Source organism: Ambystoma mexicanum, chromosome 3q (genome assembly GCF_040938575.1).
Source record: "Ambystoma mexicanum isolate Mex_15411 chromosome 3q, UKY_AmexF1_1, whole genome shotgun sequence".
Lineage (NCBI taxonomy): Eukaryota > Metazoa > Chordata > Amphibia > Caudata > Ambystomatidae > Ambystoma > Ambystoma mexicanum.
In genome coordinates, this window is record NC_090926.1 from 1,035,357,592 (window position 1) to 1,035,376,033 (window position 18,442).

Consider the following 18,442-nt stretch of genomic DNA (forward strand, 5'->3'; position numbering starts at 1 on the left):
AGGGTTTCTACTGCGCTCACTGCTAGTTTGGCTGCATTTGGGCCAGTGAGAGACTGGAAGACGCTCTTAGTAGAGTTGAGGGTTTGTATTGCGCTCACTGCTAGTTTGGCTATATTTGGACCAGTCAGAGCCTGGAAGACGCTCTTAATAGAGTTGAGGGTTTGTACTGTGCTTATTGCTAGTTTGGCTGCATTTGGGCCAGTCAGAGCCTGGACGACGCTCTTAGTAGAGTTGAGGGTTTGTACTGCGCTCATTGCTAGTTTGGCTGCATTTGGGTCAGTCAGAGCCTGGAAGACGCTCTTAGAAGAGTTGAAGGTTTGTACTGCGCTCACTGCTACTTTGGCTGCATTTGGGTCAGTCAGAGCCTGGAAGACGCTCTTAGTAGAGTTGAGTGTTTCTACTGCGCTCACTGCTAGTTTGGCTGCATTTGGGTAAGTGAGAGCCTGGAAGACGCTCTTAGTAGAGTTGAGGGTTTGTACTGCGCTCACTGCTAGTTTCGCTGCATTTGGACCAGTCAGACCCTGGAAGACGCTCTTATTAGAGTTGAGGGTTTGTACTGCGCTCACTGCTAGTTTGGATGCATTTAGACCAGTCAGAGCCTGGAAGTCGCTCTTAGTAGAGTTGAGGGTTTGTACTGCGCGCACTGCTAGTTTGGCTGCATTTGGACTAGTCCGAGCCTGGAAGACGCTCTTAGTAGAGTTGAGGATTTGTACTGCGCTCACTGCTAGTTTGGCTGCATTTGGGCCAGTCAGAGCCTGGAAGACGCTCTTAGTAAAGTTGAGGGTTTGTACTGTGCTCACTGCTAGTTTGGCTGCATTTGGGTCAGTCAGAGCCTGGAAGACGCTCTTAGTAGAGTTGAGGGTTTGTACTGCGCTCACTGCTAGTTTGGCTGCATTTGGGCCAGTGAGAGACTGGAAGACGCTCTTAGTAGAGTTGAGGGTTTGTATTGAGCTCACTGCTAGTTTGGCTGCATTTGGACCAGTCAGAGCTTGGAAGACGCTCTTAGTAGAGTTGAGGATTTGTACTGCACTCGCTGCTAGTTTGGCTGCATTTGGGCCAGTCAGAGCCTGGACGACGCTCTTAGTAGAGTTGAGGGTTTGTACTGCGCTCACTGCTAGTTTGGCTGCATTTGGGTCAGTCAGAGCCTGGAAGACGCTCTTAGTAGAGTTGAAGGTTTGTACTGCGCTCACTGCTAGTTTGGTTGCATTTGGGTCAGTCAGAGCCTGGAAGACACTCTTAGTAGATTTGAGGGTTTGTACTGCGCTCACTGCTAGTTGGGCTGCATTTGGACCAGTCAGACCCTGGAAGACGCTCTTATTAGAGTTGAGGGTTTGTACTGCGCTCACTGCTAGGTTGGCTGCATTTGGACCAGTCAGAGCCTGGAAGACGCTCTTAGTAGAGTTGAGGGTTTCTACTGCGCTCACTGCTAGTTTGGCTGCATTTGGGCCAGTGAGAGACTGGAAGACGCTCTCAGTAGAGTTGAGGGTTTGTACTGCGCTCACTGCTAGTTTGGCTGCATTTGGGCCAGTCAGAGCCTGGAAGACGCTCTTAGTAGAGTTGAGGGTTTGTACTGCGCTCACTGCTAGTTTGACTGCATTTGGACCAGTCAGAGCCTGGAAGACACTCTTAGTAGAGTTGAAGGTTTGTAGTGCGCTCACTGCTAGTTTGGCTGCATTTAGGTCAGTCAGAGCCTGGAAGACACTCTTAGTAGAGTTGAGGGTTTGTACTGCACTCACTGCTAGTTTGGCTGCATTTGGACCAGTCAGAGCCTGGAAGACGCTCTTAGTAGAGTTGAGGGTTTTTACTGCGCTCACTGCTAGTTTGGCTGCATTTGGACCAGTCAGACCCTGGAAGACGTTCTTATTAGAGTTGAGGGTTTCTACTGCGCACACTGCTAGTTTGGCTGCATTTGGACCAGTCAGACCCTGGAAGACGTTCTTATTAGAGTTGAGGGTTTCTACTGCGCTCACTGCTAGTTTGACTGCATTTGGGTCAGTCAGAGCCTGGAAGACGCTCTTAGTAGAGTTGAAGGTTTGTACTGCGCTCACTGCTAGTTTGGCTGCATTTGGGTCCGTCAGAGCCTGGAAGACGCTCTTAGTAGAGTTGAGGGTTTGTACTGCGCTGACTGCTAGTTGGGCTGCATTTGGACCGGTCAGAGCCCGGAAGACGCACTTAGTAGAGTTGAGGGTTTCTACTGCGCTCACTGCTAGTTTGCCTGCATTTGGACAAGTCAGAGCCTGGAAGACGCTCTTAGTAGAGTTGATGGTTTGTACTGCGCTCACTGCTAGTTTGGCTGCATTTGGACCAGTCAGAGCCTGGAAGACGCTCTTAGTAGAGTTGAGGGTTTGTACTGCGCTCACTGCTAGTTTGGCTGCATTTGGGCCAGTCAGAGCCTGGATGATGCTCTTAGTAGAGTTGAGGGTTTGTACTGCGCTCACTGCTAGTTTGACTGCATTTGGGTCAGTCAGAGCCTGGAAGACGCTCTTAGTAGAGTTGAAGGTTTGTACTGATCTCACTGCTAGTTTGGCTGCATTTGGGTCAGTCAGAGCCTGGAAGACGCTCTTAGTAGAGTTGAGGGTTTGTACTGCGCTCACTGCTAGTTGGGCTGCATTTGGACCAGTCAGACACTGGAAGACGTTCTTATTAGAGTTGAGGGTTCGTACTGCGCTCATTGCTAGCTTGGCTACATTTAGACCAGTCAGAGCCTGGAAGACGCTCTTAGTAGAGTCGAGGGTTTATACTACACTCACTGCTAGCTTGGCTGCATTTAGACCAGTCAGAGCCTGGAAGACGCTCTTAGTAGAGTTCAGGGTTTGTATTGAGCTCACTGCTAGTTTGGCTGCATTTGGGCCAGTCAGAGCCTGGACGACGCTCTTAGTAGAGTTGATGGTTTGTACTGCGCTCACTGCTAGTTTGGCTGCATTTGGGTCAGTCAGAGCCTGGAAGACGCTCTTAGTAGAGTTCAAGGTTTGTACTGCGCTCACTGCTAGTTTGGCTGCATTTGGGTCAGTCAGAGCCTGGAAGACACTCTTAGTAGATTTGAGGGTTTGTACTGCGCTCACTGCTAGTTGGGCTGCATTTGGACCAGTCAGACCCTGGAAGACGCTCTTATTAGAGTTGAGGGTTTGTACTGCACTCATTGCTAGTTTGGCTGCATTTGGACCAGTCAGAGCCTGGAAGACGTTCTTAGTAGAGTTGAGGGTTTGTACTGCGCTCACTGCTAGTTTGGCTGCATTTAGACCAGTCAGAGCCTGGAAGACGCTCTTAGTAGAGTTGAGGTTTTGTATTGCGCTCACTGCTAGTTTGGCTGCATTTGGACCAGTCAGAGCCTGGAAGACGCTCTTAGTAGAGTTGATGGTTTGTACTGCGCTCACTGCTAGTTTGGCTGCATTTGGACCAGTCAGAGCCTGGAAGACGCTCTTAGTAGAGTTGAGGGTTTGTACTGCGCTCACTGCTAGTTTGGCTGCATTTGGGCCAGTCAGAGCCTGGATGATGCTCTTAGTAGAGTTGAGGGTTTGTACTGCGCTCACTGCTAGTTTGACTGCATTTGGGTCAGTCAGAGCCTGGAAGACGCTCTTAGTAGAGTTGAAGGTTTGTACTGCGCTCACTGCTAGTTTGGCTGCATTTGGGTCAGTCAGAGCCTGGAATACGCTCTTAGTAGAGTTGAGGGTTTGTACTGCACTCACTGCTAGTTGGGCTGCATTTGGACCAGTCAGACCCTGGAAGACGTTCTTATTAGAGTTGAGGGTTCGTACTGCGCTCATTGCTAGCTTGGCTGCATTTGGACCAGTCAGAGCCTGGAAGTCGCTCTTAGTAGAGTTGAGGGTTTGTACTGCGCGCACTGCTAGTTTGGCTGCATTTGGACCAGTCAGAGCCTGGAAGACGCTCTTAGTAGAGTTGAGGATTTGTACTGCGCTCACTGCTAGTTTGGCTGCATTTGGGCCAGTCAGAGCCTGGAAGACGCTCTTAGTAAAGTTGAGGGTTTGTACTGTGCTCACTGCTAGTTTGGCTGCATTTGGGTCAGTCAGAGCCTGGAAGACGCTCTTAGTAGAGTTGAGGGTTTGTACTGCGCTCACTGCTAGTTTGGCTGCATTTGGGCCAGTGAGAGACTGGAAGACGCTCTTAGTAGAGTTGAGGGTTTGTATTGAGCTCACTGCTAGTTTGGCTGCATTTGGACCAGTCAGAGCTTGGAAGACGCTCTTAGTAGAGTTGAGGATTTGTACTGCACTCGCTGCTAGTTTGGCTGCATTTGGGCCAGTCAGAGCCTGGACGACGCTCTTAGTAGAGTTGAGGGTTTGTACTGCGTTCACTGCTAGTTTGGCTGCATTTGGGTCAGTCAGAGCCTGGAAGACGCTCTTAGTAGAGTTGAAGGTTTGTAGTGCGCTCACTGCTAGTTTGGCTGCATTTGGGTCAGTCAGAGCCTGGAAGACACTCTTAGTAGATTTGAGGGTTTGTACTGCGCTCACTGCTAGTTGGGCTGCATTTGGACCAGTCAGACCCTGGAAGACGCTCTTAGTAGAGTTGAGGGTTTCTACTGCGCTCACTGCTAGTTTGGCTGCATTTGGGCCAGTGAGAGACTGGAAGACGCTCTTAGTAGAGTTGAGGGTTTGTACTGCGCTCACTGCTAGTTTGGCTGCATTTGGGCCAGTCAGAGCCTGGAAGACGCTCTTAGTAGAGTTGAGGGTTTGTACTGCGCTCACTGCTAGTTTGACTGCATTTGGACGAGTCAGAGCCTGGAAGACACTCTTAGTAATGTTGAAGGTTTGTAGTGCGCTCACTGCTAGTTTGGCTGCATTTAGGTCAGTCAGAGCCTGGAAGACACTCTTAGTAGAGTTGAGGGTTTGTACTGCACTCACTGCTAGTTTGGCTGCATTTGGACCAGTCAGAGCCTGGAAGACGCTCTTAGTAGAGTTGAGGGTTTGTACTGCGCTCACTGCTAGTTTGGCTGCATTTGGACCAGTCAGACCCTGGAAGACGTTCTTATTAGAGTTGAGGGTTTCTACTGCGCACACTGCTAGTTTGGCTGCATTTGGACCAGTCAGACCCTGGAAGACGTTCTTATTAGAGTTGAGGGTTTCTACTGCGCTCACTGCTAGTTTAGCTGCATTTGGGTCCGTCAGAGCCTGGAAGACGCTCTTAGTAGAGTTGAGGGTTTGTACTGCGCTCACTGCTAGTTGGGCTGCATTTGGACCGGTCAGAGCCCGGAAGATGCACTTAGTAGAGTTGAGGGTTTCTACTGCGCTCACTGCTAGTTTGGCTGCATTTGGACAAGTCAGAGCCTGAAAGACGCTCTTAGTAGAGTTGAGGGTTTGTACTGCGCTCACTGCTAGTTTGGCTGCATTTAGACCAGTCAGAGCCTGGAAGACGCTCTTAGTAGAGTTGAGGTTTTGTATTGCGCTCACTGCTAGTTTGGCTGCATTTGGACCAGTCAGAGCCTGGAAGACGCTCTTAGTAGAGTTGATGGTTTGTACTGCGCTCACTGCTAGTTTGGCTGCATTTGGACCAGTCAGAGCCTGGAAGACGCTCTTAGTAGAGTTGAGGGTTTGTACTGCGCTCACTGCTAGTTTGGCTGCATTTGGGCCAGTCAGAGCCTGGATGATGCTCTTAGTAGAGTTGAGGGTTTGTACTGCGCTCACTGCTAGTTTGACTGCATTTGGGTCAGTCAGAGCCTGGAAGACGCTCTTAGTAGAGTTGAAGGTTTGTACTGAACTCACTGCTAGTTTGGCTGCATTTGGGTCAGTCAGAGCCTGGAAGACGCTCTTAGTAGAGTTGAGGGTTTGTACTGCGCTCACTGCTAGTTGGGCTGCATTTGGACCAGTCAGACCCTGGAAGACGTTCTTATTAGAGTTGAGGGTTCGTACTGCGCTCATTGCTAGCTTGGCTGCATTTAGACCAGTCAGAGCCTGGAAGACGCTCTTAGTAGAGTCGAGGGTTTATACTACACTCACTGCTAGCTTGGCTGCATTTAGACCAGTCAGAGCCTGGAAGACGCTCTTAGTAGAGTTGAGGGTTTGTATTGAGCTCACTGCTAGTTTGGCTGCATTTGGGCCAGTCAGAGCCTGGACGACGCTCTTAGTAGAGTTGATGGTTTGTACTGCGCTCACTGCTAGTTTGGCTGCATTTGGGTCAGTCAGAGCCTGGAAGACGCTCTTAGTAGAGTTCAAGGTTTGTACTGCGCTCACTGCTAGTTTGGCTGCAATTGGGTCAGTCAGAGCCTGAAAGACACTCTTAGTAGATTTGAGGGTTTGTACTGCGCTCACTGCTAGTTGGGCTGCATTTGGACCAGTCAGACCCTGGAAGACGCTCTTATTAGAGTGGAGGGTTTGTACTGCGCTCACTGCTAGGTTGGCTGCATTTGGACCAGTCAGAGCCTGGAAGACGCTCTTAGTAGAGTTGAGGGTTTCTACTGCGCTCACTGCTAGTTTGGCTGCATTTGGTCCAGTGAGAGACTGGAAGACGCTCTTAGTAGAGTTGAGGGTTTGTACTGCGCTCACTGCTAGTTTGGCTGCATTCGGGCCAGTCAGAGCCTGGAAGACGCTCTTAGTAGAGTTGAGGGTTTGTACTGCGCTCACTGCTAGTTTGACTGCATTTGGACCAGTCAGAGCCTGGAAGACACTCTTAGTAGAGTTGAAGGTTTGTACTGCGCTCACTGCTAGTTTGGCTGCATTTAGGTCAGTCAGAGCCTGGAAGACACTCTTAGTAGAGTTGAGGGTTTGTACTGCACTCATTGCTAGTTTGGCTGCATTTGGACCAGTCAGAGCCTGGAAGATGTTCTTATTAGAGTTGAGGGTTTCTACTGAGCACACTGCTATTTTGGCTGCATTTGGACCAGTCAGACCCTGGAAGACGTTCTTATTAGAGTTGAGGGTTTCTACTGCGCTCACTGCTAGTTTGACTGCATTTGGGTCAGTCAGAGCCTGGAAGACGCTCTTAGTAGAGTTGAGGGTTTGTACTGCGCTCACTGCTATTTGGGCTGCATTTGGACCAGTCAGAGCCCGGAAGACACACTTAGTAGAGTTGAGGGTTTCTACTGCGCTCACTGCTAGTTTGGCTGCATTTGGACAAGTCAGAGCCTGGAAGACGCTCTTATTAGAGTTGAGGGTTTGTACTGCGCTCACTGCTAGTTTGGCTGCATTTAGACCAGTCAGAGCCTGGAAGACGCTCTTTGTAGAGTTGAGGTTTTTTATTGCGCTCACTGCTAGTTTGGCTGCATTTGGACCAGTCAGAGCCTGGAAGACGCTCTTAGTAGAGTTGATGGTTTGTACTGCGCTCACTGCTAGTTTGGCTGCATTTGGACCAGTCAGAGCCTGGAAGACGCTCTTAGTAGAGTTGAGGGTTTGTACTGCGCTCACTGCTAGTTTGGCTGAATTTGGGCCAGTCAGAGCCTGGATGATGCTCTTAGTAGAGTTGAGGGTTTGTACTGCACTCACTGCTAGTTTGACTGCATTTGGGTCAGTCAGAGCCTGGAAGACGCTCTTAGTAGAGTTGAAGGTTTGTACTGCGCTCACTGCTAGTTTGGCTGCATTTGGGTCAGTCAGAGCCTGGAAGACGCTCTTAGTAGAGTTGAGGGTTTGTACTGCGCTCACTGCTAGTTGGGCTGCATTTGGACCAGTCAGACCCTGGAAGACGTTCTTATTAGAGTTGAGGGTTCGTACTGCGCTCATTGCTAGCTTGGCTGCATTTAGACCAGTCAGAGCCTGGAAGACGCTCTTAGTAGAGTCGAGGGTTTATACTACACTCACTACTAGCTAGCTGGGCTACATTTAGACCAGTCAGAGCCTGGAAGACGCTCTTAGTAGAGTTAAGGGTTTCTACTGCGCTCACTGCTAGCTTGGCTGCATTCGGGCCAGTGAGAGACTGGAAGACCCTCTTAGTAGAGTTGAGGGTTTGTATTGCGCTCACTGCTAGTTTGGCTGCATTTGGGTCAGTCAGAGCCTGGAAAACGCTCTTAGTAGAGTTGAAGGTTTGTACTGCGCTCACTGCTAGTTTGGCTGCATTTGGGTCCGTCAGAGCCTGGAAGACGCTCTTAGTAGAGTTGAGGGTTTGTACTGCGCTCACTGCTAGTTGGGCTGCATTTGGACCAGTCAGACCCTGGAAGATGCTCTTATTAGAGTTGAGGGTTTGTACTGCGCTCACTGCTAGTTTGGCTGCATTTGGACCAGTCAGAGCCTGGAAGACGCTCTTAGTAGAGTTGAGGGTTTGTACTGCCCTCACTGCTAGATTGGCTGCATTTGGGCCAGTGAGAGACTGGAAGACGCTCTTAGTAGAGTTGAGGGTTTGTACTGCGCTCACTGCTAGTTTGGCTGCATTTGGTCCAGTGAGAGCCTGGAAGGCGCTCTTAGTAGAGTTGAGGGTTTGTACTGCGCTCACTGCTAGTTTGGCTGCATTTGGACCAGTCAGAGCCTGGAAGACGCTGTTAGTAGAGTTGAAGGTTTGTACTGCGCTCACTGCTAGTTTGGCTGCATTTGGGTCAGTCAGAGCCTGGAAGACGCTCTTAGTAGAGTTGAGGGTTTGTACTGCGCTCACTGCTAGTTTGGCTGCATTTGGACCAGTCAGAGCCTGGAAGACGCTCTTAGTAGAGTTGAGGGTTTGTACTGCGCTCACTGCTAGTTTGACTGCATTTGGGTCAGTCAGAGCCTGGAAGACGCTCTTAGTAGAGTTGAAGGTTTGTACTGCGCTCACTGCTAGTTTGGCTGCATTTGGGTCAGTCAGAGCCTGGAAGACGCTCTTAGTAGAGTTGAGGGTTTGTACTGCGCTCACTGCTAGTTGGGCTGCATTTGGACCAGTCAGACCCTGGAAGACGTTCTTATTAGAGTTGAGGGTTTGTACTGCGCTCACTGCTAGTTGGGCTGCATTTGGACCAGTTAGACCCTGGAAGACGCTCTTATTAGAGTTGAGGGTTTGTACTGCGCTCACTGCTAGTTTGGCTACATTTGGACCAGTCAGAGCCTGGAAGACGCTCTTAGTAGAGTTGAGGGTTTGTACTGCACTCACTGCTAGATTGACTGCATTTGGGCCAGTGAGAGACTGGAAGACGCTCTTAGTAGAGTTGAGGGTTTGTACTGCGCTCACTGCTAGTTTGGCTGCATTTGGGCCAGTGAGAGCCTGGAAGACGCTCTTAGTAGAGTTGAGGGTTTGTACTGCGCTCACTGCTAATTTTGCTGCATTTGGACCAGTCAGAGCCTGGAAGACGCTCTTAGTAGAGTTGAAGGTTTGTACTGCGCTCACTGCTAGTTTGGCTGCATTTGGGTCAGTCAGAGCCTGGAAGACGCTCTTAGTAGAGTTGAGGGTTTGTACTGCGCTCACTGCTAGTTTGGCTGCATTTGGACCAGTCAGAGCCTGGAAGACGCTCTTAGTAGAGTTGAGGGTTTGTACTGCGCTGACTGCTAGTTTGGCTGCATTAAGACCAGTCAGAGCCTGGAAGACGCTCTTAGTAGAGTTGAGGGTTTCTACTGCGCTCACTGCTAGTTTGGCTGCATTTGGGCCAGTGAGAGACTGGAAGACGCTCTTAGTAGAGTTGAGGGTTTGTATTGCGCTCACTGCTAGTTTGGCTGTATTTGGACCAGTCAGAGCCTGGAAGACGCTCTTAATAGAGTTGAGGGTTTGTACTGTGCTTACTGCTAGTTTGGCTGCATTTGGGCCAGTCAGAGCCTGGATGACGCTCTTAGAAGAATTGAAGGTTTGTACTGCGCTCACTGCTAGTTAGGCTGCATTTGGGTCAGTCAGAGCCTTGAAGACGCTCTTAGTAGAGTTGAGGGTTTGTACTGCGCTCACTGCTAGTTTGGCTGCATTTGGGCCAGTGAGAGACTGGAAGACGCTCTTAGTAGAGTTGAGGGTTTGTACTGCGCTCACTGCTAGTTTGGCTGCATTTGGGCCAGTCAGAGCCTGGAAGACGCTCTTAGTAGAGTTGAGGGTTTGTACTGCGCTCACTGCTAGTTAGGCTGCATTTGGACCAGTCAGACCCTGGAAGACGCTCTTATTAGAGTTGAGGGTTTGTACTGCGCTCACTGCTAGTTTGGCTGCATGTGGACCAGTCAGAGCCTGGAAGACGCTCTTAGTAGAGTTGAGGGTTTGTACTGCGCTCACTGCTAGTTTGGCTGCATTTGGGCCAGTCAGAGCCTGAACGATGCTCTTAGTAGAGTTGAGGGTTTGTACTGCGCTCACTGCTAGTTTGACTGCATTTGGGTCAGTCAGAGCCTGGAAGACGCTCTTAGTAGAGTTGAAGGTTTGTACTGCGCTCACTACTAGTTTGGCTGCATTTGGGTCAGTCAGAGCCTGGAAGACGCTCTTAGTAGATTTGAGGGTTTGTACTGCGCTCACTGCTAGTTGGGCTGCATTTGGACCAGTCACACCCTGGAAGACGCTCTTATTAGAGTTGAGGGTTTGTACTGCGCTCACTGCTAGTTTGGCTGCATTTGGACCAGTCAGAGTCTGGAAGACGCTCTTAGTAGAGTTGAGGGTTTCTACTGCGCTCACTGCTAGTTTGGCTGCATTTGGACCAGTCAGAGCCTGGAAGACGCTCTTAGTAGAGTTGAGGGTTTGTACTGCGCTCACTGCTAGCTTGGCTGCATTTAGACCAGTCAGAGCCTGGAAGACGCTCTTAGTAGAGTCGAGGGTTTGTACTACACTCACTGCTCGTTTGGCTGCATTTGGGTCAGTCAGAGCCTGGAAGACGCTCTTAGTAGAGTCGAGGGTTTCTACTGCGCTCACTGCTAGTTTGGCTGCATTTGGGCCAGTGAGAGACTGGAAGATGCTCTTAGTAGAGTTGAGGGTTTCTACTGTGCTCACTGCTAGTTTGGCTGCATTTGGGCCAGTCAGAGCCTGGAAGACGCTCTTAGTAGAGTTGAGGGTTTGTACTGTGCTCATTGCTAGTTGGGCTGCATTTGGACCAGTCAGACCCTGGAAGACGCTCTTAATAGAGTTGCGGGTTTGAACTGCGCTCACCGCTAGTTTGGCTGCATGTGGACCAGTCAGAGCCTGGAAGACGCTCTTAGTAGAGTTGAGGGTTTGTACTGCGCTCACTGCTAGTTTAGCTGCATTTGGGACAGTCAGAGCCTAGACGTTGCTCTTAGTAGAGTTGAGGGTTTGTACTGCGCTCACTGCTAGCTTGGCTGCATTTAGACCAGTCAGAGCCTTGAAGACGCTCTTAGTAGAGTCGAGGGTTTATACTACACTCACTGCTAGTTTGGCCTCATTTGGACCAATCGGAGCGTGGAAGACGCTCTTAGTAGAGTTCAAGGTTTGTACTGCGCTCACTGCTAGTTTGGCTGCATTTGGGCCAGTGAGAACCTGGAAGACGCTCTTAGTAGAGTTGAGGGTTTGTACTGCGCTCACTGCTAATTTGGCTGCATTTGGGTCAGTCAGAGCCTGGAAGACGCTCTTAGTAGAGTTGAGGGTTTGTACTGTGCTCACTGCTAGTTTGGCTGCATTTGGACCAGTCAGAGCCTGGAAGACGCTCTTAGTAGAGTTGAGGGTTTGTACTGCGCTGACTGCTAGTTTGGCTGCATTAAGACCAGTCAGAGCCTGGAAGACACTCTTAGTAGAGTTGAGGGTTTCTACTCCACTCACTGCTAGTTTGGCTGCATTTGGGCCAGTGACAGACTGGAAGACGCTCTTAGTAGAGTTGAGGGTTTGTATTGCGCTCACTGCTAGTTTGGCTGTATTTGGACCAGTCAGAGTCTGGAAGACGCTCTTAATAGAGTTGAGGGTTTCTACTGCGTTCACTGCTAGTTTGGCTACATTTGGGCCAATCAGAGCTTGGACGACGCTCTTAGTAGAGTTGAGGGTTTGTACTGCGCTCACTGCTAGTTTGGCTGCATTTGGGTCAGTCAGAGCATGGAAGACGCTCTTAGTAGAGTTGAAGGTTTGTACTGCGCTCACTGCTAGTTTTGCTGCATGTGGGTCAGTCAGAGCCTGGAAGATGCTCTTAGTAGAGTTGAGGGTTTGTACTCCGCTCACTGCTAGTTTGGCTGCATTTGGACCAGTCAGAGCCTGGAAGACGCTCTTAGTAGAGTTGAGGGTTTGTACTGCGCTCACTGCTAGTTTGGCTGCATTTGGACCAGTCAGAGCCTGGAAGACGCTCTTATTAGAGTTGAGGATTTGTACTGCGCTCACTGCTAGTTTGGCTGCATTTGGACCAGTCAGAGCCTGGAAGACGCTCTTAGTAGAGTTGAAGGTTTGTACTGCGCTCACTGCTAGTTTGGCTGCATTTGGGTCAGTCAGAGCCTGGAAGACGCTCTTAGTAGAGTTGAGGGTTTGTACTCCGCTCACTGCTAGTTTGGCTGCATTTGGACCAGTCAGAGCCTGGAAGACGCTCTTAGTAGAGTTGAGGGTTTGTACTGCGCTCACTGCTAGTTTCGCTGCATTTGGGCCAGTCAGAGCCTGGAAGACGCTCTTAGTAGAGTTGAGGATTTGTACTGCACTCACTGCTAGTTTGGCTGCATTTGGACCAGTCAGAGCCTGGAAGACGCTCTTAGTGAAGTTGAGGGTTTGTACTGCGCTCACTGCTAGTTTGGCTGCATTTGGGCCAGTCTGAGCCTGGAAGACGCTCTTAGTAGAGTTGAGGTTTTGTACTGCGCTCACTGCTAGTTTGGCTGTATTTGGACCAGTCAGAGCCTGGAAGACGCTCTTAGTAGAGTTGAGGGTTTGTACTGCGCTCACTGCTAATTTGACTGCATTTGGGCCAGTGAGAGACTGGATGACGCTCTTAGTAGAGTTGAGGGTTTGTATTGCGCTCACTGCTAGTTTGGCTGCATTTGGACCAGTCAGAGCCTGGAAGACGCTCTTAGTAGAGTTGAGGGTTTGTACTGCGCTCGCTGCTAGTTTGGCTGCATTTGGGCCAGTGAGAGACTGGAAGACGCTCTTAGTAGAGTTCAGGGTTTGTACTGCGCTCACTGCTAGTTTGGCTACATTTGGGCCAGTCAGAGCCTGGAAGACGCTCTTAGTAGAGTTGAGGGTTTATACTGCGCTCACTGCTAGTTTGACTGCATTTGGACCAGTCAGAGCCTGGAAGACGCTCTTAGTAGAGTTGAAGGTTTATACTGCGCTCACTGCTAGTTTGACTGCATTTGGACCAGTCAGAGCCTGGAAGACGCTCTTAGTAGAGTTGAAGGTTTGTACTGCGCTCACTGCTAGTTTGGCTGCATTTGGGTCAGTCAGAGCCTGGAAGACACTCCTAGTAGAGTTGAGGGTTTGTACTGCACTCACTGCTAGTTTGGCTGCATTTGGACCAGTCAGAGCCTGGAAGATGCTCTTAGTAGAGTTGAGGGTTTGTACTGCGCTCACTGCTAGTTTAGCTGCATTTGGACCAGTCAGACCCTGGAAGACGTTCTTATTAGAGTTGAGGGTTTCTACTGCGCTCACTGCTAGTTTGGCTGCATTTGGACCAGTCAGAGCCTGGAAGACGCTCTTAGTAGAGTTGAGGGTTTCTACTGCGCTCACTGCTAGTTTGGCTGCATTTGGACCAGTCAGAGCCTGGAAGACGCTCTTAGTAGAGTTGAGGGTTTGTACTGCGCTCACTGCTTGTTTGGCTGCATTTGGACCAGTCAGAGCCTGGAAGACGCTCTTAGTAGAGTTGAGGGTTTGTACTGCGCTCACTGCTAGTTTGGCTGCATTTGGACCAGTCAGAGCCTGGAAGACGCTCTTAGTAGAGTTGAGGGTTTGTACTGCGCTCACTGCTAGTTTGGCTGCATTTGGACCAGTCAGACCTTGGAAGACGTTCTTATTAGAGTTGAGGGTTTCTACTGCGCTCACTGCTAGTTTGGCTGCATTTGGACCAGTCAGAGCCTGGAAGACGTTCTTATTAGAGTTGAGGGTTTCTACTGCGCTCACTGCTAGTTTGGCTGCATCTGGACCAGTCAGAGCCTGGAAGACGCTCGTAGTAGAATTGAGGGTTCGTACTGCGCTCACTGCTAGCTTGGCTGCATTTAGACCAGTCAGAGCCTGGAAGACGCTCTTAGTAGAGTCGAGGGTTTATACTGCGCTCACTGCTAGTTTGGCTGCATTCGGACCAGTCAGAGCCTGGAAGACGCTCTTAGTAGAGTTGAGGGTTTGTTCTGCGCTCACTGCTAGTTTGGCTGCATTCGGGCCAGTCAAAGCCTGGAAGACGCTCTTAGTAGAGTTGAAGGTTTGTACTCCGCTCACTGCGAGTTTGGCTGCATTTGGGCCAGTCAGAGCCTGGAAGACGCTCTTAGTAGAGTTGAAGGTTTTTACTGCGCTCACTGCTAGTTTGGCTGCATTTGGGCCAGTCAGAGTCTGGAAGACACTCTTGGTACAGTTGAGGGTCTGTTCTGCGCTCACTGCTAGTTGGGCCGCATTTGGGCCATGTATTCCTTACCGTGCTCTGTGCTGGGGTTGAGGGAGGGCTCATGGTGACGTCATCCCAGTTTGAGTAGTACATACCCAAGTTGTGTCGGGGCTGTGAGGCATGTTCACCCATAACTGGTATATACGCTGTATATCTTCTTAGTGCCATGAATGACCTGCCACTTTTGGGGATGCGGGTCCCTTTATGTGGCCTGGTGCTGCTTACTATGCTATGTTTCGAAGATTGTATACTGTGACAAATTGCTAATGTAGCAGTCCCAGTGTTCCTAAGCTTCAGTGGAGGTTGACATGCTGTACCCTAATGCCCCGTCGTGTCTACACCTTGGCCTGCAGAGAAAAATGGAGAAGAGGAGAAAGCGGTGGGAGGTAGAGAGTGGAGTTGCCAGAGAGAGTAGGAAGCGAGGGTCACGTTTGGTGAACGTTGGGTGCATGCCCCTCCAGTTTCTGGAGACCATAGATCAGGGTTGCAGAGAATGGAGAGTAGTAAAATATGTTCAGAGCCATGTGTCAGTTTTCAAGCGCAATGGGTATTCAGGAACATGTGGTGTCTGGCAGTGTGCTGGTGCTCATTGTGCTCAAGCAGACCCTTGTGCTGCTTTTTTTTTACCCAGGATTGCCTTCAAACCTTTGCCATTTAGAAAACCTTGAATGGGTACCCAGGGACTACCAGGACGAAGGGCCTAGTGTGGCCCACTCAGGAGTAGACTATGCAGAATGTGAGTGTGGGTGGGGAACCGAGGGGGGATGCGAGATATGGCTGGACAGACAGAGTCCAGCATACGTTGGAAGCCGGGCAACCTTGAGTGTGAGGTATTCTTCAGGTAAATTGAGCAGTTTTATTATCGTCCCCATTCCTAGTGAAGCTGAGGAATTGGCCCTATTTAACCAAAAGAAAAGGGGACCCTTCGGGGTATGTACCAACAGGAAACCCATGTCCTAACCCCAGTGTCCACATTTGGCCAACACTGGGTGATCTTTGGTGTCAGAATCTATTCTATTTTGTAATATTTGGTTTCCAGAGCTTTTTCTTTTAGGTGGATTCACGGGTTTAGGGACCACCAGGGTGCATGCCGCAGCCTTTGGGCTGCTTAGATTAGGGCTCCCAGGGGGAAAGGGCGACGCTAGTATCCTCTGGCCAAGCGAGTTCTAGAAGCACAATGCCCATCCTTAGGAGAGGGCAGTGGGGGGCAAAGGTGAAGTGCACCAACCCCTTGATGGATATCTCTGGCCTCGAGGCTCGAGATAATCTGGAGAATGTTTTGTTTTTATTTTTTTATTGTGGTATTGTTCAGATGTTGAACTTTTCACAAAGTACAAATCTCAAAATATTAAACGTTCAAACTTCACATTCAATAAAAAGACAACAACTCATAGTTAAGAACGATCGCAATGAGTCAAAACCTCGACTGGTTATCACACCCATGAGTCGCACATAAATAGATTAAAAAGGAGATAAAATGGTTACACCTGGGCACATTTACTGAACACAATGACACCCAAATAATTGCCCTTTCCGCTTAGTTCTCAACAATAACTGGTCAGATCTGCGTCTCCCTCCCATTCATATTGCTTTAATGTCTTTTCTAGCCATATCTGTTTGAACTGAATTGCCCCTGCCTATCGTTCCATACCCACTTCCATTTCACCCAGCCTCCTCCTACTCCCTCTTTTTATTTTTTTAACTCACCAAAATACAACTTTCGGTTTAGGGGCCTTGCGCTTTGCTCATTATCAGACTTTTTTGCTTGCAGATAAACAGTGTAAATTCAGAGTGTCGGCGGGGCAAGTGTAATGGCTACCCCACATGTCTTGAGTAAGGCCCACCCCTGGTGCTCGCCCGGTGACAGCGCCTTGGGAGGGCAATGCTTTTAGGGGTCTCCTGCAAGGTAGCATTTCCAGAGAGAGTCGTGGAAGTGAACCGGGTGGTTTCGTCGCTTAGCGGCCACCGATGCACTTGAGAGACCCCCAGAAGGCGGACTGCGGAAGTGAAGACCCCACTTATATTCGCTGATGTAGGCCCTGCTCCCTGGATGCCAGTTCAGTTACCGCTGGCATTAGTCTGCCTGGGTCTGCGGTCGGCCTCCTTATTCTGGCATGGAGCCCCCCGAAATCCGAGACTTATTTGGATCACTGTGGCTATCCCCTTTGGTGCAGTTTCTAGGCACTTTGCTTGGAATAAAAGGGGTGTCCTGTCTCTGCTTGTGCTGCTTTCCTGGCGTAGACAGATGCAGACACCCCGAGGGCCACGTTGCCTCTGTTCGCCTGCAGAGAAGTGTTCTTGGTCTACAGGCCCTGTCTTTAAACATCGTGCTTTTGTTCATTCCAATGGGTGCCCGCTTTCATAGGCACAGGAGTGCTTGTGTTTGTTTATGCTTTGTGTTAATTTGTTGTGTTCTCTTGTATTGTATCTTTAGTTTTGGTGCCCTTACACTTCAAAAAATGGTGCGTTGTCCTCACCCTACTCCCGAAAGGAGAATGCGGTTTTCATTTGCCGCCCAACTAATGGCATATCTTATGGTGCTGTGATTGAGTCAGTGGGGACATGAAATCCTGTTTCCTAAACCTAGATCCCGCCCCCACCCCGCCACCCCCGCCCCCCGCCGGATCACTACAGGCTGGCTTTAAGCATCGGATTTGGCACATCATGTGCGAGTGGTTAGAGGCAGGCGGTATGCCAATGCAACCAGCCTCAGGTATTGATGCCAATGCTGCCAGTGCCTTTGCCAGCAGGCTGGCTCGGGTATTGATGTCAATTCAACCAGCGCCTTTACCAGCAGGCTGGCTCAGGTATTGATGCCAATGCTGCCAGTGCCTTTGCCAGCAGGCTGGCTCGGGTATTGATGTCAATTCAACCAGCGCCTTTACCAGCAGGCTGGCTCAGGTATTGATGCCAATGCTGCCAGCGACTTTACCAGCAGACTGGCTCAGGTATTGATGCCAATGCTGCCAGCGCCTTTACCAGCAGACTGGCTCAGGTATTGATGGCAATGCTGCCAGCGCCTTTATCAGCAGACTGGCTCAGGTATTGATGGCAATGCTGCCAGGCTCAGGTATTGATGCCAATGCTGCCAGCGCCTTTACCAGCAGGCTGGCTCAGGTATTGATGCCAATGCTGCCAGCGACTTTACCAGCAGACTGGCTCAGGTATTGATGCCAATGCTGCCAGCGCCTTTACCAGCAGACTGGCTCAGGTATTGATGGCAATGCTGCCAGCGCCTTTATCAGCAGACTGGCTCAGGTATTGATGGCAATGCTGCCAGGCTCAGGTATTGATGCCAATGCTGCCAGCGCCTTTACCAGCAGGCTGGCTCAGGTATTGATGGCAATGCTGCCAGGCTCAGGTGTGAAAACAAAACGAAGATATTGAGGCTGAGTACACCAAAAGGAAATACACCAAACACGGGTTACAAAGGAACATACAAAGATCTTTATTTTATACTGAACAGTTTCAAAGGACAAAGCAACAGATAGCTATCGGCCCTCAGTACAACACAGCGAACTCCAGCGTGGTTCGGTGTGCTCAGTGAGTGGGACTGTACATTAGAATAGTCACACTTTATATACCTTCGAAAACATGATGTTCAACCCACCTAGAAGTTCATACTGGTTAATACATTACAGATCTAGGGTTCGTGCCAAGTTCATACATCTGTACGTTTAGGGTTTACCTTTAATACATTCACTAACAAGTAAAAATAGCAACAGTATGTTTTAGGATTTCTTGTTAAACCTTCTCAAACATCTATACAATGTAGTTTAAACAAGTGTTCTCAGTTCAGTATTTGGATACATTGTTCTTAACATATGCTCGCGGATTAGCTTCATTGGCACAAGTAATCCTCTACACACAGGTCAAAGAAGGACAAGGTCTCAGTTCATGACCCTTGCATGTGGCCTGCAGGCAAGTTACACATTAGTTTGTACACAGAGGTCAAGACGGCCATGTTACATTCGGAGTGACACTGTCCACCATTTTAGCTCACAGGGTGACTTTACGGAGAGTACCTAAAATGGCGGATAGATCTAAAATGACGGCTTACACTGATTTAAGGTCAAGACCTTGCAACGCAAATTTCTTCGCAAGTGGCTTATAAGCATCTTGGCGTAGGCCAATATA

The 18,442-nt window shown here is 49.7% G+C and overlaps 1 protein-coding gene across 4 annotated transcripts in view; it reads left to right on the forward strand.

The window, feature by feature from the left end:
• RBFOX3 (RNA binding fox-1 homolog 3) overlaps positions 1-18,442 on the forward strand; it is a 3,087,537-nt gene that overhangs the window by 2,472,149 nt on the left and 596,946 nt on the right. The gene's annotated exons all lie outside the window — the stretch shown is intronic.